The 11,925-nt window shown below is 37.1% G+C and overlaps 1 protein-coding gene across 4 annotated transcripts in view; it reads left to right on the forward strand.

Moving 5' to 3' along the window:
* The first annotated feature begins 395 nt into the window (after positions 1-395).
* Positions 396-11,925, forward strand: part of EYA3 (EYA transcriptional coactivator and phosphatase 3) — a 93,956-nt gene continuing 82,426 nt past the window's right edge. For all 4 annotated transcript variants that reach the window (XM_077775474.1, XM_077775476.1, XM_077775475.1 and 1 more), the window contains exon 1: positions 396-499. The gene's annotated coding sequence lies outside the window, so the exon portion shown is untranslated. The remainder of the gene's footprint in view (positions 500-11,925) is intronic.

Genomic DNA, 11,925 nt, shown 5'->3' on the forward strand with positions numbered 1-11,925 from the left:
TCCCGCACTTTTTCTGAAACTACCAGATACAACTAGCATTTCTTCTCACGATCGCTTTGGAGGGGCAGCCATTACACGCATTCTAAAAGACTTTCTAAAGAAACGAAACTGTTAAGTTTTGTTTTTGCTTTTCATCGCTGTTTCCGCCTCAGAAGCACCAGCTTCCAGGCGCAGGAAGAATCAGCCGCTCAGCACTAAGACCCTCGGAGGCGCGCAGTGGAGCGTAACCAGGGGCGTAACCTGGGGCGGGGCTCCCGGAACGGCGGGGTGGGCGGGACCTAGGTGTTTCCCTGCCCCGCCCCGTGAGGCCTGACGCATGCGCTTAGAGGCTTCTGGTGGAAAGAGGTGTGGATTGTGAGGTGACCCTGGCGGCTGACTTCCGGTTCCTAGGGATGCGCATCCGGGTCACGCTAAGGCCGCGGTTTCCTCCATCCGCTGGGTTCTGCTGTGGGTCTGGACCAGTACCCATGTCCTGCTTTGGGGCCTCTACAACCTTAGGGTGAGTCTCCGCCGCGACAGGATCTGAGATCGGCCGGTAGAGTACAGCCCGTACGGGGACGGGTCAAGAGTTCTGTCCCGGTCCCTGTGGGTGGGGGTTCCCTTTGCCTGTCCCTTGTCCCTGCAATGCTTCCCTCACTTGAGCCCTTTCCCTCGCTGGCCTCGTCTCTTTCACCTCCCCTTAGCCTTGCTCGCCTCCGCGCACACCTCGCCTCGCCGTTTTCCTCATCCCCGCGTTACAAGCTCCGGTCTGCTGCCTTTCGCCTCAGCGCACCCTTCGCCACTGCCTCTCGCTTTTCCCCAGCTCTCACGCTAGCACCTCCCAGGGATCTCGCTGTTCTTTCCCGCAGCTGGACGGCCCACCTCCCCATGGTGCTTCCCCTCCTCCACTGCGAAACTGAGCTCTTCTCTCTGGGGTCCTAGGTCCGGTCCCCCAATTTCCGTCACCTTCGATCCCTGTCCCCTCCCGGGACTAGTAGGTGACATTTGTGCCTTGCCTGGGCTTCTCCCGCCTTTTCTTAGCTTCAGAGAAGGGCTTAGCCAAAGCCCCAATCTCGGGGCCGATTTATTCGGCTTGAGGGAAGTTTTGCCTTGAGGCGTCGTCCTCGACTCTGGTAGCTTCCGTAGTTAGGGAACAACAAAGGCGTTCCCTTTTTCTTTGCTGGAGCACAGTTTGGGGGCTCTCTCTGGAGCAGGCTAACAGGTGGCAGGCACACGGGACAGTTAGCGATTGGGCTTGTGTGGTCTTGTTAGCTGACAGGCCGTGAGGACGTCTTGTCATTTTTGTGTTTTCTGTCCCAGGAGAGGGGATGTGCACAGCTTAGGCAGAAAGGCGGACGATCAGCTCTGTGTTCTCTACAGACTTTACTTACAGGACGGTTGCTGTGACATTAGACAGGAGATTTGTAACCCCACGTTTAGGAGCTTGGTTGCCAGAAATTTTACGGTTACTGAAACGTTTTCTGCTAAAGAAAGCACTATCGTAGTTTCAAAGTACGTTTTCATTAATTGAACTCCGTGTGCCTCTGTGTCTATATCTTTGACCTCTTCTAGATTGTTTCTTCATTTTTACCATATTGGCAAGCTTTCTATTTTTCTACCTGTTTCTTCTGAAGCCAGACATTACGCTACTTTATTACTTCGACTGTTCTTTTATTTTTTTCTGTTTTCACCTTAGTCTTTTTCTAGTGTTTATTTTTGAGAGACAGAGTGTGAGTGGGGGAGGGGCAGAGAGAGAGAGAGAGAGAGAGAGAGGGAGACACAGAATCCAAAGCAGGTTCCAGGCTCTGAGCTGTCAGCACAGAGCCCGACACAGGGCTTGAACTCACCGACTGCGACATCATGACCTGAGCCGAAGTCGGATGCTTAACCAACTGAGCCATCCAGGCGCCTCTCCACCTTAGTCTTCAAAACCATCTTTTTCTCCTTTGAGACTTAGGTTTCTCTTAAATTTTTAAAATTTCTCTGATGGCTTTTAGTCACCTCTAAGATGAAGAGATTGGATTTAATAGTGGTTCGTGTCTCAGATTTTGTGATCTGAGGTATAGTTTGAGACACAGGATTGGATACTTTTTACTTTTCTTTTTCCGATATTTGTGGTGCATGTCTGGCATTTGATTGCAAATTTTTTTATGTGATCTGCTTTTGAAATATAAATTGTGCTCTGAAATTTAGTACTTAAGTGTCTGCTTCACTTTTGACTGGTGAGTCAGAGAAAAGTTTCTCTCATTATATGATACACATACATACACAAGCATAGCATAGACCTTGCTCATTCCAGAATGGGGCTGGTCCCTTCAGCTATTTTTAGCAAAGGACTTTGGAGCTTGGCCATATTAGTCCTAGAAGCCACAGAGAAGGACCCTCTGGTTGGCTTTCACGCCTTATCTAACTGCTGAGGGAAACCCTTTTGAAAGCTTTTTATCCATACCTCCTGCCCAGCACCTACATTGGAAGCTCTGGCTTCTGTTCAGCCTGGCCTCCTCATTTCACATCCTTAAAAACTAACCCCAGAGAGTATGGGCTGACTCTCTCTAACTGCTTCCTTACCTCTAGGTTTGTGGACTTTTTCTTTTTTTTTGCCACGAGAACTCCATGGATAGATTTATATTTGGATTGATGCAAGACCGTCTTCCCACATTCTTCATTTCTGAACTTTCTATTTCTTGAGCATGTCTAAGTCAAAGCCTAGATGGAGTTCTGCAGTTTACAGCTGGAGGCTTCTGTAGAGCTGAAACTTACCTTTTCATTTTACAAATAAGGAAATCAAGACCTTAAGAATTGGTGATTTTTCCAAGGTCAGTTTTTACAAATAAAGAAGTCTTGTGCGTGCACTCAGAAGTGGGTTTTATTTCCCTCACAGTTGTAGGCCAGAGAGCACAATGTAGTATTTAGTGGTTCATTTCTTTCTTTTATTTTCTTTTCAGTTTATTTATATGTTTTTGAGAGAGAGAGAGAGAGAGAGTACAGGGGAGGGGCACAGAGAGAAGGAGGGAGAGAATCTCAAGTAGGCCCTGTACTGTCAGCACAGAGTGGGGCTTGAACTCACAAACCATGAGATCATGACCTGATCTGAAGTCAAGAGTCGGAAGCTTAACGTACTGAGCCACCCAGGCCCTCTCGTGGTTCATTTCAATACATTTATGTCATAGGAATGAATTCTAGGAGAAGGAATTTATGACAGATTTTTAAATTCAAGGCTGAGATCATTTTGCCTTTAAAGGCCCCTAGAAAGAAACTGTCGTGCAGAAGTTAAAGTTGAAAAGTCTTAGGGAGTCTCTCTCTCTCTTTTCTTCTAAAATTATTTTATTCAATTATGATATAAATGCTACATAAAAGCCCTTACACGAACATCTTGTGGTCTCATTGGAGCATCTGTGTTCATGGTCCTGGTCTTTCTACCAAACACTAATTAATAAGCTTTCTAATTTCTGAAAAGCCTGCACGTCTTACCTACCTTCCAGACAACAACAAAAAAATACACTAGAGACAGTTAGTGTACGTGTTTGTAAAGCTCAGGAGAGGAATCGTTGTCAGTTTTCTATAGAAATTTCTCCTTTAGTTTGGCAGTCTTATTTTGTAACCCTGAGAACTCCAATTAAACTGATTTTCTCATTAGCTTATGTCTACCAGGTTTTCTGTTTTTATTTGGCTTAACTATTTTCGATATTTTTTTGGTCATTTTACTTGTTACTGTATTTTGTTTTACATATTTTAATATTTATTCTTGAACCCTAGGATATGTTTTAAGGAAAATGCAGCTTTAAAAATATAAGAAACAAAGTACACCCACACCATGCACGTCCTAACCATTCGTACCTTGTGGTGTGATGGTTTCTGTGATCTGCCTAAGCCCCTTCTTAACTTCATTCTTTTTGTTTTACTTTCAGATAAAAGGCTGATAGAACTTCTTTTTTGGTAGTTGTCTAAAAGATTTTTGTGTTCTACATGTAACAAGATATTTTAAATGGAGGAAGGCTAGTTCAAAATAGTTAACATAGAATAGTTCAACATAGAAATAGTTCAGAGTGGGATGCCTGGGTGGTTTAGTTGGTTAAGCGTTGGACTCTTGATTTCGGCTCAGGTCATGATCTCACGGTTTGTAAGGTTGAACCCTGCTTTCGGCTTCATGCTGACAGCACAGAGCCTGCTCTCCTCTCTCTTCCCCTTCCCATGCTCTTGTGTGCACACTCTCTTTCTCTCTCAGAATAAATAAACATTTAAAAAAGGATAAAAATGTATTTAAGAATATTAGGAAAAGTTTATTCTTCTCATATATTCATTTATATCAGGGTGTTAATTATTATATTTGTAATCAAGTTGAAAATAGGTGGACTTTCTGCTTAAAATTAAGTTAAATTAACTTAAAAATGCAGGTACGTGTTCTTATACAGAATATATGGCTTAAGCTATGAACTGCCTTATTAATAGGTTTTATTGACAGAGAACATAGATAAAGGAGCAGCAACCCCATCATCATCTCAGTGTTTTTATTTGGTCCCATCAGCCTAAGTCCCAAGGTATCTAATTATTAAATGTAAAAATAATCAGAGTATTTTCTTTGTTTTTTTGTAGTATGTTTAAAAACATATTTGAAATATGGGCTTCATAATATTTTATGTTTTTAAGAAAACTTTACTGTTTCCTCCTTTTAAATATGTAGTTGTATTTTACTTTTTTTTTTTTTTTTTAAAGTAATCTCTATGCCCAATGTAGGGCTTGAACTCATCACCCTGAGATTATCAAGAATCCTATACTTCACTGACAGAGCCAGCCAGGTGCCCTGTAGTAGTATTTTAAATCAAAAAAGGAAATGTATAAGTATTCCTAACCTTTCAGCATCCATTGAAATCGTAAAACTCATGAGTTAAAACCTTTAACAAAGTAGGAATAGAGGGAACATACCTCAATATAATAAAGACCATATGTGACAAACCCATCACAAACATAGTCAACAGCTTTTTCTCTAAAATCAGGAACAAGACAAGGATATCCACTCTCTCCATTTTTATTCAACATAGTTTTGGAAGTCCCAGCCACAGCAATTAGGCAGAAAAAAGAAAAGAAAATGTATCCAAGTTAGTAAGGGAATAAGTTAAACTGTTACTGTTTGTAAGTGACCTAATTCTACCTGTAGGAAACCTAAAGTCTCTACAAAAAAACTGTTATAATTAATGAATTCAGTAAATTTGCAAGATAAAATATGAATATACAAAATCTGTTGTATTTCTACACACTAATAATGAACTATCAAAAAGAGAAACTGAGAAAACAGTCCCATTTACAATGGCATAAAAAAAAAATAAAATGTGTTGGAGTAAATTTAACCGAGGAGGTGAAATACTTATACACAGAAAACTATAAGACATTGATTAAAAAAAATTGAAGGCGTCACAAATAAATGGAAAGATAATCCATGCTCGTATATTGAAAGAACTAATATTACAATGTCCATACTACCCAAAGTAATCTACAGATTCCAGTGGCATTTTTCACAGAACTGGAACAAATGATTCTAACATTTGGGTGGAAAAAATAAAAACAAAAAGAAAAGTAAATTTTAAAAAACAGTGTTGACTTATTTTAAGTAAGTTAACACATCTCCATCAAGGCAGTCAGTGCTTCATATCTTAAAGATCTTACTACAAATTGTGTTGGATGCACTTTAACTTATTAGCTTGGTTAGTATTTGTACTAGGTAGATTTGCTTTTATTCGCCCTAGAAAATAGGGTGAATACATTACTTTCAGCAAGTTTCTTTTGGGTACCTACTATGTACAGTTTTAATAATATGTATATAGGCTGTTCATGTGAACTAGGTAACATTATACATAAGGCTGACATTTACACTTAAATCCTGAATTTGGTTTTCTTTATACATATTTGAATTAAACTGTAAGATTTAACATAACCTACATCACTAGGGTGTAGGGAAAAAAGAAAATAGGATTAAGCTTATTTTAATTCCAAGTGTCACTTCTTATCAGTGATAGTGGCATATGATTTTTTAAGCTAGATTTTATGATTTTCTATTGTTTTCAAAACAGTAATTTCTCATCATTATTTTAGTTTAAGGTTCTTACGTTAATTTGCATCAGTTTATTTAATATAAAATCATGTTCTTTTTTTATAGGTACAATTAAATAATTTCATTTGAGAAATTTTCACAACTGAAGTGTAAAAGTCTGTATTGGTAAAACAGTAAAAATAAAAGCAGCTTTATATAGCTCTTACTGTGTGCCAGGAACTATCCTGAGTGGTTTACATTTATGAACTCTTTAAGCTTTACAACATTGTGAAGTAAGTACTGTTCTTATCTCCATTTTACTAATGAGGAAACCAAGGCATGGAAGTTCTATAACTTGCCCAAAGTAACACAGCAAATTGGCCAGAGAGCTAGATTTGAACGTAGTCTTTCTGGCCTTAGAGTTCATGACCTTTTTGTGGAGAGTTGTACTCATTCAGTGATTTCTTCCTTCGTAGGTTAAGGTTAAAAATCCAATTTGCCTGAAACATAACAAAGTACCACTTTTGGCTGGGAACCTTAGAGAGGGGTTTTACATGGGCTTTTTGTCAATGCTGGCTTAAGACAAATTACAAACCTTTTACCACCTGTGTTTCTTCGATGGCAGAAATCATGTATTAAAAAAGGAAAACAGGACCATATTTTTCCCTCTTTAAAAAATTATCTTATGTGGAAACTAATTTGACAATAAACTATTTGTAAATAAAATAAAATAAAATAAATTTAAATGTATCAACATTAAAAAAAATTATCTTGTGGAAGTTGGTTACTTTTGAGTTATTTGGAGAAAAGGCAGCATATTTAATAAAATGTATTCTATATTATTTAAATGTCTTACCAATTTTTTTAAATGTTTATTTTTGAGAGAGAAAGAGAGACAAGAGTGTGAAGTGGGAGAGGGGCAGAGAGAGGGAGACACAGAATCGGAAGCAGGCTCCAGGTTGTGAGCTGTCAGCGTGGCTCGAGCTCACAAGCTGTGAGATCATGACCTGAGCCGAAGTCTGACGCTTAACCGACTGAGCCACCCAGGTGCTCCTAAAATGTCCTACCTCTTGATCTTATTATATTTCCTCTCTTTGATCTGCAAAGTATTAAATGTATGTAATAATCTTAAACTCTGAAATCTTAATGTCCCCCAGTATGAATTTAACAACTTTGAAATATGAAACAAAACTGAAACTGAAATTTCTGATTTACCTGTAGTAAATTTGGAAAATTTGAAAATTTGTGCAAAATTAAGTACTTCCATTTCTTTAGGACTATTATGTTTAGAATAATATATTTAAATTAGTGCTTTTAGTTTTACTTAGAAAAGAGGAGAACTTTCACAAACCAATTCCTTTATAAATTAAAAAATACAAATAGCAATTTAGAATATTATTAATTATATTAATTAATTCTTTTGTGCTTTTATTATTCCCAAATATAAAAATTCTTGTTGCATCTCTAAGGGAAGGAGGAGATTTTATAGTTGAAGTATAGTTTAATTGATGTAAGAGTCTGGGACTGAGATATGAGAACTTGTTTTTTTCTGTTTTTAAAACAATTGAGAATCATGGAATCTGGTTAACTAGCTATTTCTGGTAAGAAGTGACATTTGGTTAGGGATACTAGTTTTATTTCTTATATCTTAATTCCTTTTGTTAATTCAGACACTAATTCAATACACCATTTTTCATAATAGCTTTTGTCTTTCTTATTTTTTCTTTTTGGTGGGAAAAATGTGGATCTGAAAAGTTTTGCTGTGATGATTTAGAATATTCTTTACTTGGGTTTAAACATTTAATTTTTGTTTCAAAAGCAATTCTTTTTTATATGGGGGTTTGATAATTAGTTTCTCTCCTAAAATTTCAATAGTTTTTTTCCACCTGAAATTTAATAATGTAGCAATTACTGAATTTAGGAAAGTTGTTTCTGCTATCAGCAGTGTTACTATGGGAATAAATTAGAATGATTAGCTCTTAGGTGGAATTGAACTTTATTCTTTAGTTTCCATAGTAGTTGAAAAAGATTTAGGTCAGATTCACCTGTTGTTCCTCCTTTTTCAAAATAAGAGAGAATTTTAATTTAGCACAATGATGTTAATTTTTTCCTACTAGATTGATAATATTAATGTGATAGTTTCACTGTTTATGGACAGCATAATCCAAAATGTGTATAGGATTTGTTTTTTTAGAAAATTTCAGAATTTAGAGAACATTTTAAGGTAAAAAATAGTATATACATGACTTATTAAAAAACATTCTCCAGGGGGCACCTGGGTGGCTCAGTCGGTTGAACGTCCATCTTCGGCTTAGGTCATGATCTCGCAGTTTGTGGGTTCGAGCCTCATGTCAGGCTCTGTGCTGACAGCTGAGAGCCTGGAGCCTGCTTCAGATTCTGTCGCCCTTTCTCTCTCTGCCCCTCCTTTGCTCACATTCTGTCTCTCAAAAAAATAAATAAACGTTAAAAACCTTAAAAAGAAAACAGCATTCTCCAGGAATCAGTGTGTTACTACTTCACTGGGTTTTTCAAATCTACTTTTCCTTTTTACTGAATCTTTGCTGTAGGTTCAGAAGCAGCGATTAGATAACACGGATGAATAAGTGTCCTTGAGAGTGGGAATGAGAGTTTTTGCAAAGAGTATAAGCCATCTCTAATACTGGTATGGCATTTAATAGTTAGATTAACTGAAAATATTTGCTTTATCTCATTCCTGTGTTATCTCCTCTTAGTATATATTTATTTAGTGTCAGTACCTCACATTCTGTGAAACTGTTGTTTATTTGGAGTAACTGTTAAACTATTGATTCTTATAGATGGTTTCCTTCTCCTTTTTTAATTCTTTTTCAGAGGATTGCCTTTAAAAATCTAAGAGTCGGGTGAGCATCTCATTCTTGATTTCAGCTCCGGTCATGATCCCAGGGCTGTGGGATCCAGCCCTGATTTGGCTCCGCAGCTCTGTGCTGAGCGTGGAATCTGCTTAAGATTCGTGCAGATCTTAAGCACGTGCTCTCTTTCTCTCTCTAAAAAATAAATAAAATGAAAAAAAATGTTTTTAACTGATTAAGAGAACACCAAACTCTGAATGCTGTTTCCTGTGTAGTTTGAAGAAGATATTTTCCTCCTTTTGAATGGTCAGTTTTTTAATATTCCGATAAAGTGGCTTTCAAAATTTTTTGATCATGACCCACTGTAAGATGCATTTTTTTCATTATTACCCAGTCCTTACACAGGTGTACATACATTATCCAGTACTTATACATGTATATGTACATATTAATGTTTCAAATTAAATCAGAAGTTTTGTGAAACAGTATTGTCTTTCTTACTGGTGCTGCATTGTAATATTTTCTGTTCTATTTTGTTTTATTGTATTTCATTTAAAACTGTTGGTCTTCACAAAGTTGATAAGATAACATTAATGCATTATACCTGGAGTTTGAAAAATTTGAATGACTGCTAGATTTTTTCCAGTATATATTTTTTTGAACTTGAAAATGTTTGGGTTTGTTAGGTTTTTTCCCTCTGAAATGTATCTTGAGAGGGAGACCCTGTTGGCCTGATTGTCATTGCTGGCATCTCTGTTCTTTACTGTGTCTAGGCACATCATTTTAAAGACTGCAACCATATAGAATCATGAGGTTGAAGACACTTGGTCACATGCAGAGCTTCTATCATTAGAATCCTTCGCTAGGTTCCATCTTATAGTCAAAAGTTTAAGTTGATGAAGTTGCTTTACACAGACTTTGCATCTGCTCTTGGCAGCTAGTCAGAAGGTTACAAAGCTGCTTTATTCTACTTTCTTCTGGCCCCAATCCAGTCTTTGTAAACCAAAAAAGAGATGTGAGGAGGGAAGCAGTTTCTCCTGTATATATGGTCAGGTGAAAGTAACATGGTTGAAGAGTGGACTTGCATGTATGTATTGTCCCAACTCCTTTCCAGCAGTTCCTAGCATATCGTAGCCATTAGAGAGAGGCAGGGTCAGCAGCATACTCTGTTTTGATCACCACCTCCTCCTTAATGAGCACTTACTATGTTCCAGGCACTATGTAAAGCACTTCACTTTATTAACTCATATTCACTTGGGAGGCCTGGGAGAACAATGAGAGAGGATAAAGAAGGAAACTTGCCTTAGTATCTTCTCATTGTCTGGCTTGTGAAGAGCATGGCATAGCATACGTTTTTAGCTTGGTCAGCTTTTTAAAGTCATCAGTCCTGTCCATGATGATCCATATTGAATGGCACATAGCTGTGGTTTGAAACCTCAGGCTTGGCTGCCTGGGCTTGAATTCCAGGTTAGTGACTTACTAAGTAAATACCCTGGGCAAGTTACTCTCTGTACTTTAGTTTTCTTATCTCTAAAATGGTAATAATAATAAATAGGACCTATCTTACAGACTTATTGAGAAGATTAAATTAATTATACATGTAACATGCTTAGAATAATGTCTGACCCATAAAAAACGTTCCATAAATGTTAGCTATTAATAACTCACCACTCACAGTTGGATCTCCTGAAAGTATTTGTGACCATGATGAGTTCTGTGTATTTGCTAAGTAACAGGATGTGATTGACATTCATTGTTTTATTGTCCAGGAGCTTGAAAACCGCTTTCCTTGCAAAGGACTTATAGGGAAGTTCTTGTGTAGTGTATGTGGTGGAATCAAAGCCAAGTGACAAAAGCAAAATACAAGTCTAACTCGTTTAATCTCTCGTAGGAATCTCTTGTTATTTAGACCTTGTCCTTAATAATTGTAATATTTTTCCCTTTGAAAAACTAAGGGCAACTAGTTAATGAATTGACTTTCACTCAGGACTAGATTTCTTTCTTGAATTTATCTTATGTCTAACATTTATTTATTTAATTTTTCTTCAACAAACAGCTATGTCATATTTACTATGGTGCCAGGTACTATTCTGAGAGCTTCACAAATATTAACTCATTTAAACCTCATGACAAAGACGCTATTATTATTATTATTATTATTCCCATTTTACAGATGAAGTAACTGAGGCTCAGGAAGGTTGAATAATTAAACTCCCACACCATTCATCAGTGCAGAACTGGAATTTGAACCTAAGTAGTCTGCCTCCAGAGTTAGTGCTTTAAGCTTGCCAAACTTGCCTGTGACAGAGGTGAATTAGGTTGAAAAGTATAAAATAACAAGTGTTAACAAGTTCACTGTCTTCCTGAAACTAATACAACACTGTATGTTAACTACATTGGAATTAAAATTTTTTAATATAAAAAAAACCTTTACTATTCCTCATTTTGTGCTGAAATTACAGCACTGAATTTTTGGCTGATGGATTCTCAAAGGAGTAAATAAGTTTGGAGAAATAAAACATTGATCAAAGAAGTGAACCTAGATTTTATAGTTCTTACAGGTAAGGACATACATTTCAAAAGTATGTTTGAAAAAAGTATGTATGTCCTTAGTTCTGTTAATACAGTGAAGATTAATTTTATCTGAATAATGGAGAGCTAATTGATATATAGGTGTGGTATATACATTTAGAGACTGATATATAGAACTTTGAATTTTGATGGAGTAGGGTATAAATTTTTCTATGTATATGGAAGTCATACATAGGATACTCCTGTTGGAATAAACCATGTATCAGGCTATAGCACCTACAGAAAAAAATTGTGATTCTCTTAGTTAACTTCACAGATTAAGGGAGGATGAATATAAAATTTGGGGGGCTTTGAGTTCCATAGAGTCTCATCTTAAATTCTTAGCTTGTGACTGACAGTTTACTAAAACCTAGGAGAGTTGGAAGGAATATAGTAGAACTGTTGGATTATTAAGCTTACTTTGACAAATCTAATTCAGATGAACTCATTCCTTTTCAATACTTTTTACTGTGGTTTTGGAATTTTTCTTATAGGACATATCTCCCTGTTATATTAAAAGCT

This window comes from Crocuta crocuta, unplaced genomic scaffold (genome assembly GCF_008692635.1).
Source record: "Crocuta crocuta isolate KB4526 unplaced genomic scaffold, BGI_CrCroc_1.0 scaffold127, whole genome shotgun sequence".
In the NCBI taxonomy this organism is placed as follows: domain Eukaryota; kingdom Metazoa; phylum Chordata; class Mammalia; order Carnivora; family Hyaenidae; genus Crocuta; species Crocuta crocuta.